The sequence below is a fragment of the Bombus fervidus genome, chromosome 2 (assembly GCF_041682495.2).
Source record: "Bombus fervidus isolate BK054 chromosome 2, iyBomFerv1, whole genome shotgun sequence".
Lineage (NCBI taxonomy): Eukaryota > Metazoa > Arthropoda > Insecta > Hymenoptera > Apidae > Bombus > Bombus fervidus.
Genome location: NC_091518.1, coordinates 15,387,877 through 15,398,994, shown reverse-complemented (window position 1 = coordinate 15,398,994; position 11,118 = coordinate 15,387,877). Strand labels below are relative to the sequence as shown.

General features: G+C 39.8%; 1 non-coding gene across 1 annotated transcript; it reads left to right on the top strand.

Annotated features, from left to right (window-relative positions):
* Nucleotides 1–6,361: 6,361 nt before the first annotated feature.
* On the top strand, nucleotides 6,362–6,470 carry LOC139998303 (U6 spliceosomal RNA). Its single transcript, XR_011803247.1, has one exon. It is a non-coding gene; the product is annotated as a U6 spliceosomal RNA (small nuclear RNA).
* The last annotated feature ends 4,648 nt before the right edge of the window (nucleotides 6,471–11,118 follow it).

The following is an 11,118-nucleotide window of genomic DNA, read 5'->3' as shown; positions in this document are numbered from 1 at the left end:
TATTTTCTATGGTACATTTCTTTTAGAAAGGATCCAAATACGTTATTTGTCATCGTCAATGTCGTGACGGTTCGACAGTGAACATTCTTAAACCAATTAAATCCGCGTCGTCGTCGTCGTCGTCGTGGGTAGTGTGGACCGAGGAGGATAAACTTTCCGGCGAAAAGTTCGTTAACGTCGTCCCATCGAAATAGAAGCAGAAACGTTCACTAGCTGATGAATACATCGTTCTTGAAACGATCGAGAGATTTATGCGCAACAGTGAAGGTAGGCGATAGCGTGCATTTGCATTTCCGGCCGCTAATACGTGATACTTCGATCACCATTAGTCATGTATGCTCTCTGTAATTTCGTAGCGGCCTCGGAAGCGGATAATTAATTTGTAAATGGCAGCCGAATCGATTGCCTCGAGCCGATCCTCTTAATGAAGTCTCGCGTTCCGATTCTAGCTTCGACCGTCGTTTCTATTTGGTCCATTGATCTTGGTTTTGTATCCTCCGGTGTCTACGGTATCGGTGATTGTTTATTTGTTTAAAAAAGTATATCTCTCGGCCAAATTATCAGAGAGAAAAATTAACAAAATATCGATGCGATTTTAAACGATTTTAAATTTTAAACGATAATTGAATTCATCGTGTAACTTAATCGATATTTGTTACCTATTGTGACTACAGTTTTGGTTTTCGAACAGTAGTAACTTAGTTACCACAAGCGTTATACCGTAAAGTTTCTCGCGGAAATATCTTGTTATTGGCAACCGATCGCCCCGTTTTATTGCGCGTTGCATCCGCAAACGAAGAAAGTGGGTTAACTTCGTACGACCGGCCGATCTTTTGGTGCACGATTCTTCCGGTACCAAGAGCACAAACACGCTTCCAGACCAATTACGCGTTTTAGTGACGCGTAACTGCCGAACATCTGTTAAAGGGATTATCCGAGTTTCCTGCGAATTCGCGGCAATTCCGGCTCGAATTATTTTTCGGTTGATAGAGGTATAAGGTTTATCAAATCGCATAAAATACGTTAACGATTAGGAGCAAGCTACGTTTTTATCTGTTTGTTAAGAGAATAGTTTGTATGATTTCCAAATACCATGATAGTTGATTTGCAGTTTGTCCATCTATCTCTCATAGCGATTCTAATTATTTTTCGCGGTAATAAAGTGACTCAACGTTGTATTAAACATTAAACGTAATTACATAATTAATATGTTCTGTAACTCGAGCATCGCCCAATAACACTCAACATCTGCGGCAATTCACGAGCATCCGCAAGCACCATAGGCGTCCAGTTCGAATTTCCATTGCGAGTCTATTGAACCGTCTCGACGCGCCTCAAAGTAGCGCCCAGTCTCATGGAAATTGAACATCGAGCAACACCTTTAGAAGTTTCGCTTCCAAACCTGGAGACTTCGATCTTCGTGTAAATCATTCTACGCTACCACCCTCGAAACTATTTGGTTCAGGCTGCTTTGCATGCACCGACTCCTAATATCGCGAAATTAATGAACATCGAAGTGTAATCGGTGCATAACCTTGGTCGGAACTCCGCCAGAATTACCAAATCGAGTTCACGACGTCGATTAAGCAAACAGAATTTTTCTTCATGCAGATACACATAACCGAGTTAACAGTTGCTCGCGGGACGTATCTTCGAGTTTACGCAACTGCAGCGTCGCTGCCAACAAGTTTGGTCGTTTACATCGAGTACCATGCGCAAGGTGCAACTAGTGGTGATAGACGGAGAGGAGTGTGTGTGAGTGCGCGTGAGAGAGAGAAAGAGAGAGAGAGAGAGAGAGAAGCGAGAGGAAATTCGGAAATCTACGTAGAACGTCTGCATAAACCGCGTAGAGTTCTCTAAGTTCGCGAGGACTCGAAGGACAGAAATGGCGTCTTCCGGTCCACGTGAACATCGATTTTTGTTCGAGTTAAACACAGTTAACCGACCGAAACTGCTCGGAACGGTGTGTAAAGGGGAGCGTAAAATCGAGAACACGAATTGAGTTTTAACGACGCTTCTTGTGTCTGACCCGTTTCTGTCTGTTTCTACTGAAACAATCTAGTTACGATGCTCGGTTTAACGTGGCTTGATTATTAGCAAACGTAAGTCGTGAAACAAATTAGTCCATAAAGTCGAGGATATGAAGTCATTTTACGATCTGTCGTTGATAGTTCGTGGTTCGAGTTAAGTTAGGTATGATGTTGTTAATCGCGTGGTCGTTTTTTCAATGCTTAATAATTACAATATGCAGGAAGTATACTGGTGAACATTATAAATATATTTTCTACGTTTCATCTTGGAATTTATTTGTGCTACTTTCTTGTTATACATAGGATTAATTTATTTTTCGAGAAGTTTAACTTTAATTGTGTATATAATGAAATTTATAAAAAGGAGAGTAGATTAGCTATTGTAACTGGCACGCTTAATCGCTTAATAAAATTTTCACAAACAATTTTCTGTCTTTCATAAAATAAATATTTAATTACTCTTAAATTCCCGCAATAACCAGACCAATAAACTTTCCATTAGCCATTTCTGTAAACAAAGATTCAACATGTATTCGAGTTCAAACAGAAAGCAGAAGAAGCACTATCCAGTAATAAAAAAATAACGAGGAGCGGCGGTTAGCCGGGAGGCATCGAGCTGAGGAGGAAAGCTCCATAAGCAACGTGAAATTTTCAACGCGTTAATAACAGCGCAACGCTCGGAGGAAATTGTACGCGCGCGTCGCCGCTTTCTCTCATTCCCCGTTCCACCGTTGCCCTTTCCGGTAGTTCCCGGCCTCCCGCGTATTCCGCGACTTCTTCGGCTACTTTTTCCCCAGGCTTCCGACGCGACGGGGGAAGCGTCGCGGCGCCGAATGAAAGCGGCGGCCGCGCGTCACGCGCCGCTAGAAATTCAATTTCCCGTCCGCGCCGGACGTCGATGCTTTTGGGAAAACAACTGTCAGCCCGCGTGGACGAAGCGAAAGGTCCACGACCATTTATCGGCCTTTCGACAAGCCTTCGATTCCGCGAAACGCCGATCGTTTGACGGACTCTTTGCGCCAGTTATACTTCCTATGGACCGAGAGAAAATACCTCTGTCTCATGATGTCTCGCGCTAGAATACTGACAGCAAAATGTGCTATTTTGATTCGAAGGCTGTATTTTCAATCCTTATAAGACCAATGGTTGGATTGCTACAATTTTTCTAACGCCATTGAAACGTGAAACGAAAAATCATTTTCCTGTATTTTCTCAAAAAAGTTAAAAAGAGAGATCGTAGTTTTAAATGTATTACAATCTATCAGCTATTACTATAACTGCATTCATAGTTTAAAAAAAGATCGTAGTCTCAAACTGGAATTCAGTAACCTAATTAATCTGATCAAAGTATTAATGTTATAATAAGAACGACTCAACTCTCAGGATGGAAACTTCCAATAAATTTTCAAGCGTCAGAATATTTCTCACGAGCAACGCTTTTAAAAATGAAACTATTAAGAGCAAACTATTTTACAACAAAGAGGAAACTAAAAAGGCGGTACGATGGAGTAATGTCCATGGGCTTGGTCGTTTCTTGCGAGCTATAAAAAATTCACAACATATTTGCTGTAACACGGCAGGAAGGAATGTCCGATCGAATCTTAGGCAACAGGAGGATTTCGGATCGATCCGATCAATGATCGATCGACGATCGCCCCTGGCTAGACTTAGTAGACAAAATGACATGGATGAACGATCGTCCTGGCGCGATAGAGGGTTGATGGGAATTGTGGCACGCCGTTTATTCGGTGGCGAACGAGGCGAATCGAAGTGAGGGATAACGTCGATACGTTTACGCGCTTCCGTGTTTCCGCCGCAATATCCTGAAGCCCATTGGATCCTGATAATCCGTGAGTGCGAAATCACCGATTTGCACGTATCGCGCTGATTGAGTGCGTGTGTATTTTAACGGTATTATACGCACCGTTCATGAGCAAGCTGTAGCGGACCGATAATAAGTTCGGTTTTACTTTCCCCGACGTGAATGCTTCGATCGTTGAACGAGGCTACTTTTACGTCCATTCTTTTCGATGAAAAGCTTCTGTTTTATGAGAATGACAACAGCGTAGAGATTTTTTATTAAATTATCTTTGAAAGAATGAAAAGATGGAATTTGAAGTATTAAAAAGTTATTTTAAAAATTTATGAAATGGAAATATCGAATTGCATTATAAAAGAAAACACGCGACGTTCCTTAAGAACAATCTTCCTCAAGAACAAAAATTAAGGAAGTTTTTAACTACAAATTTTCACAATATTGACGTCTCTCTTGAATAGAAACGAAGTTTTCTCCTTATTTCCGCACCGAGAGCCTTAAACGTTCCTTATTTTCTTCATAAACTGACGAAGGCTTTTTTCGACAAAATTTATAGGAAAAGAGAAAAGATAAAGGAAGGCTATTACGTTAAAAATACCTTCGTTAACGAATACATACCTTGGTAGTTTGTGATCCTGTATCAACGATAGAACGAGAGCATGCGATCAGTCGAGCTTGCGTAAGCTTAGAATAATATTCGTTGCCCATCGTACACTCGACGTTGCAACGGCGCAGCTCATTACACCCGGTATGCATAAGAGGATGATTCTCGAGGCAACGACGAACCTTTACGATGGCCATGGTCAGTTAATGAGGTTTTTGCGAAAGGGAAACGTAATTTGGTCTTGTGGAGAATATATAGCTAACGAATGTTTTCTATGACGACCTCTCAACTTGTTTCTATATTATAAAACTTGTTTTACTCTGAACGATTGCGAATGATTTTAAATAACCCGGAACAACCTTGAATGAATTCTGATATCCCTTGAACGACCTTCAATGTCCTTGCATGGATCTTAGATAGTCAAACATATTTTAATCGATCCATTTTATTGTCGTAGAAATATTTACTACAATTTTGGACGCGCTATAAGTCCAGGAATTCGGCTAAAAAAGAGGTGATATCCCGTTTCTGATCAAAGAATCACTTACATTCTAATAGGTTGCTCGGTATTAAGTCAATTGGCATACAAATGGAATTGATCCGAACTTGATTTATTCAAAGGTGCTTCGATTCTAATTTCGTTCAAATCCAATAACAATTAGAATAACTGTTTTCAATGCTGTTCTAATACGACGATCAATGGACGCGGCTATCATGGCCGTACACAGGACAAGATGGATCGAAGTTACGATCGAGTACAGAGGGTTAATTGCGGAATTAAGACGAGTCGATTCGCCGCGTTCGATCGCGTTGATGAAATTCACAAGTTCCGCGAGCCTCGGAAAGATGAAGTGCTCTCCTCCTCGAATATCGATTAACGATAATTTCTGTCCGTTGGAAACTCGCGTCGAAGTACGTGATTACCTATTGTCAGCCGGAACTCAATTTTCTAATAGAGTGCTATAAACAAATTCCCCTAGTCGAGAGTATCCGTGGAATTTCGAATCGAGAAATTTTTCATCGAAACGACTGAACGTCGTCTAAGAGGAAATTACTGATATTCCGCTGCTAATATCCTTCGAAAGGAATGATTATAAAGGAATAACAAGAACGTGCTACAAGGGAGACAGAAGGACTTTCCCTTCTATAACCATGTAATGAAAAGGCGTTAGTGTTCGTGTCATTTTCTTATCGACTTAGTACTTTCGATCCTCCTCGATGCGTCATTTTTATTTTCCTTTTCCTCGTGAGAACCCATTCCGAAGGGCGTGTTAATGAATCACGAGGCTCGCGAACCTCGGTAATTAATTCTTAACACAATGGTTTCACGATTCGGCGATTTCCGCCCTCTGTTGCGTTCTCGTCGGCAATAAAGTTTGTGTACGGCGATTCGAGATAATTCGAGCAACCACAGCGTGCACGCGTGTACATAAATTTGCGACTCTCAAGATTTTACGAGCACCGGGTCCCAAGGTCGATTCTAATCTTCTGGAATTTTACTGTCTACTCCAACGTACAACTCCTTCTCCGATATATGCAGTCTAACATTTCTTACAAGACACTTAATGTGTCTGATCGCGATCTACTTTTACTACTTTCTCCTTCTTACTTTTCTGCCTTACCATTTTTGCTAAATTCAAACATTCTTATCCCTACAATCCTTTGAATTAACAAATTATCCTTTTCGTAACGATATTCTGAAATTGGTCATCTTATTTTTGACTGTCTATTTATTTATTAGTACCGGTCATTTTATCATTAAATAGTTTTTAGTAGGATACAAGTGTAGGATACTGTTGCGTTTGTAGTACATCGACGCGTCGCTAGGTGGCCTATAAGATATTTGCTTTCTCGCTAATTGTCTCAAAGGTAGTACGTTCCATTATATACGGGAAACAAAACGTACCTAACGTACTTCCTTCGGTAGTACATATAATAAAATTGGAACGATGCAAAGAAGTGTTATCGTGGTCCCTGCGCAAGATGACACTCAAAGTTGAAGTCGTTGCATTGAATATGTTGTAATGTTGTTAGATACATCAGAGAATGACTGTGCAGTAGTGATACACATATAGTGTGTGAGTCTGTGTGTAAGTAGTATATGCGTATCAGCATTCCTGGAACAGAAGAAAATGTCATCTGGCAAGAAAGGTGGTAAGACTTGGTGGAAGAGTTGGTGAAACACATATGTAATTGTTATCTATGAACATCTTGTAAATTACATGTAAACCACGTGTAATACGTTGGACAACTTGATAATAACTTGCGGCCTCGAGTTTCAGATCACCAAATTTATTCTACGGTGATCAAACATCCGGTGTTTCGTTCATTCGCGGAGAGACGCGATCGCAAGGAAGCACGTCAACGGCAGTTGTAAATTCCCGTTACGATTAGACGATCGACACCGCGAAATGATCGATCCCCTATTTCGGTTAGGATAATAGAGGTAGTTGAATTGAATATGACACTGATATAACAAATTATAAGTTACAGTTTATTCCAACAACTTTGTAATGAATATATAATTATACTGGTGCGTATGTATAAGTTAAGTTAGATGACTGATCTAAAGGTGGAAACCCGGTCAAAGGTATTGACGATGTCGTGGCGGAGGAAAGCTTAAGGATAGATGTGTCTAGCGCACGGAACCATCGGATTTGTTGATGACAATTTTGGCTAGGAAAGTGAGGGCAATAGACATTGCTTCTGATTGGATAATAGACGGCTGGTGGACTAGGAAGGGTCTTAGCCACTCTCGAGAGAAAGTCGCTAACAGAAGATACTGAACGTGAGAAAAACCAATTTTCCCGTAGCTTCCCGTAGTAGACAATAAACCATTCAGTGAAAGAATATTTGTTTGGTCTGAAGGATCTTAATTAGAAAATGCCTGAGATTTATGGAGTGTATTTGAGACTATTGAAGGTATGCTAATAAACAACTTCCGTTCCGGGGAAAATTCAAAATGTCAAAAGTATCCTTATAATTTTTTAGAATCTTCAACCTCAAAATGTCGCTTCGAAATAGAAAACGAAGAGCAATTTGAAAAACACTATCACGCTATGAGTGTGAAAATTGTGACGTGGGTCTACGTGTCGTACTTTGCTTTAAAATATATCACACTCAATTGTATTATTAATTATTAAAGTAAATTATTACAGTTAAAGTATATGCATCATATCTTTAAGAAAAATTATAATTTAATTATCAAAAACTTCATTCCAATGTGTTTGCGTAGAGAACAGTATTATCCGTCACACATTGCAGTGTTGTATCGTTTACGCGTAATTCGCGTCAAATTCTGCCATACAGCCTCGCAGAAAATTCAACCGTATCTAAGAGGTTAAGATCAGCGAAAGCTGCCAAAGCTTTCCAGAAATTGACAGGGCGCCACGTGTCACGCGGCATGGCTTAACGACATCAGGAAGTTTCTTCTCCAAATAATCTTGGAAGGACTTACATCGACGTCATGGGGACGCCATCTTGCGGCTAGTAATCCGGGCTTTGCAAGTCAAATCGCGAGAATGGATTTTCGGCGATGTCAAGGACCGCGGAGAATCGACGAAGCTGCAGGGACAGAGCGCTTGCAAATTCAAGAACGCCATACAGTTAAACTGCTGGAAGAACGAGCGTTGTCAAAATATGCAGTCATATGAATCATTTAACACGTTCTAGGAACGTAAATCGAGTTTAATTACTTGCTATCGTTCAATCAAATCGTAACACCTGCACAGACTATAAATATATCGACAAAAGTAATTCGTGTTAATTATGATATTGATTACTAAGTAAATGACTAAGTATTGACTAAGTGAACAGTATCTGGTACACTGCTGATAAAGTTCTTGGTAGCAATCGTCAATGTTTCGTAAGAAGAAGAAGAATCATTAGTGTTCGTAGTTGAAAAAATTAGCTTTGTAGTTTTGAATTGAACAAGAAATCTGAACTTCCCAGAAAGACAAAAAGAATTCGAGAAAAGTTAAATCAATTGATAAATAAACAAGATTGTTGACAAATTAACTCTGGTTCTTACTATGTTTCTGTAAGCTTGAAAATCTGTTTTCAGACAAAAGGAATAGTAATTTGGTAAACAAGTTCTGGACGTCTTTGTGCGATTTTGCCATGTGATTTTTTAACAAATCAAAAACAGAACAATTATGCTTTGTACTATTTCTCCAGCACAAGTATAAAAATAAAATCGAACTATCGATTATAGATCGATGGATAAGGTTCGGAGCATTAACATCCTGTTTCACCTATTCTCGAAAATAGGTATCAATGTAGATAAGTTTCTAATCAGTAGCTCCGAATCACAGCATTTATCAATTTTTCCTTTTTATCCGAGCACCTATCTTGAAAAGGTTGCCATCGATTTGTCATCATAAGCCGGGCGATTCGATAGCTAGGAACAAATTTACACGCATATATTAACGTCCAATATCTATTCATCACGTTTCACTCTCTAGAGCAAACTTTACAAACAGACTTCGATTCCCATAATTCATCAGGATTTCTAGATTTCCGAGTTCGCCTCGAGCCTATCTCGCCAGCAGACATCTCTTCTTTTGCAGATTTTCTTTCTTTTCTCTCGTCAGTTTCCGCCGCTTATCGAACGCGTTTCGCGAGCACAACACACGCACGGCTCGTGTATTCAACCGGGGAGGATAAAGGAAAACTAGCAGGTGCAGTGTCCTGGAAACTGGAGGAACGGTTTTCGCTGTTCGCAATTCTGTCTGCTCGCGTGGAATCGCGATTTCGCGTCTATGATCGATAGCGACGAGCTGGCATAAATTTCACGCTTCTTCCAAATTTCCAACGAAACTCTCAGCTTCCGGATAGGAAGGTCGAAGTTAGGAATATTTTTCAGAATGCTCGAAAGAACTTTCTAGATGACTACTTGAAGTTAACAGTTGGAAAGTACATTACGGTCATTCTGATCATCTTCACAACTGTGTAGCGGCATATGCGTCTTAGGACGTTGTGATACGTAGATACCTCACATAGTTGTTTCGCCACAGAGGATTAACACTGTACGACGCACGTATGTAATAAACAAACTCTGGACAAGGCAATTTCGTTGCTACGTGCAATCTATCACGGCGACAAGTTCAAACCCTTCGGTAACCCCTTCGACTAGTATAAATAGACGACCAAGTTCTCCACGAGTGATTAGTAGTGCGAACGAATATCAGTATCAAATCAGTAAGTCAGTCAGTCGAGCGAACTAGTATAACGAATCAATCTTATAACGAGTATCATCAAGCGAACAACGCTTGCGACCAACTTTGTATTCTACAGTTTAAAATACCTGTAAATATAGTTAACGAAATTAACTCGTCTCGTTATTAATTTAACCAACAACACGTCACACCGTCCATTACAACCAGGTAAATCGATCTTCCCTCTGCAAATGGAATTCGATGTGATTATAAGTTTATTGATCCGATCTCTGAGAAGTGCTTTTGTAATTTCGATAAGGTTAATGAACTTCTCTTTGTATTAGTCATCTCGTGATTTTTGCTTTTTCTCCATTTCTACCGACTCATGATCATGCAAAAATACATACAAATACAAATAACGTGTAAATCTTATACATAGAAGAATCACACAATTCCGTATTTACCAGTTTCCTACAATTCATGACTCAGACACAACGATTTAGATAATTTCGGACATTCAAGCAGCACGTAGGTGTAACGTAATGAATGTTTCCGAGTAAATGGAACGTGCGAGTTTCACGATAATAGGGCCCTGTTTTTAACCCGCAAGCAACAAGCTATAATATATTGCATAAACTTTATTGCATCACGAGTATCTACTTTTCTTCGCTCCTGTCGCGTTCTTTTCAATACGTCGCTTTATTTCCTTTGAAAAGTTAGCCTAAAGTGTTCTCAACTTGCAAATACCAATATGATAGAACTAGAGGACAATGTAAAACATACTTGCGTATCTCATAGCAATTTCATTAAGCTTAAACGAAGTTAATCTCGTCTTTGTGAGGATATGTTCATTCTAATTATCTTTAGAGGGTTTATGTGTAGGAAAATGACATAGAAATAACGATATTGGTAAGTTATAAAATTCGCGTAAATTTGCCATCCTGATAGATGCTATAAATTCATAATAAAATTGTTATTCCGAAGATTATTTAGACTTCGAACGTAACTTGCTACGTAAGTAAGAAACATCTTTTACCTCTTAATTGTTTGGTCGATGTTACGACCGTTCGCGGAGAGACGCGGTCGCGAGGAAAACGCGTCAGCGAGAGGCGTAAATTCTCGCTACGATTCGGCTAATCGACGCCGCGAATTAGTCGTTCCCCGTGTTTCGATTAGGATAACAGGGGTGGTTAATTGAAATTAACACTGTGTTAACAGATTAATATAGCATGTATTTTTAACAATAAATTGAATAAGAGTAGAATCGTCACTAATTGTTTTGTGATAGGTACAGTTAATGATTTACAAAGATTCGATCCGATTTTTGAGGTAAGCTGCGTGAATATTTAATGAGACTGTTCAGATGCGACTGTTCGGTTAGAGTTGTCGAATGAGACTGATCGGTTACAGATTTCGATTCTTTGTCTTTCGGGGAGACGACCCCCCCATATGCTCGGATCACGCCACCGCACGCGCCGATGATCACGCAGGCCGGCTTCTTTGTTTATAAAA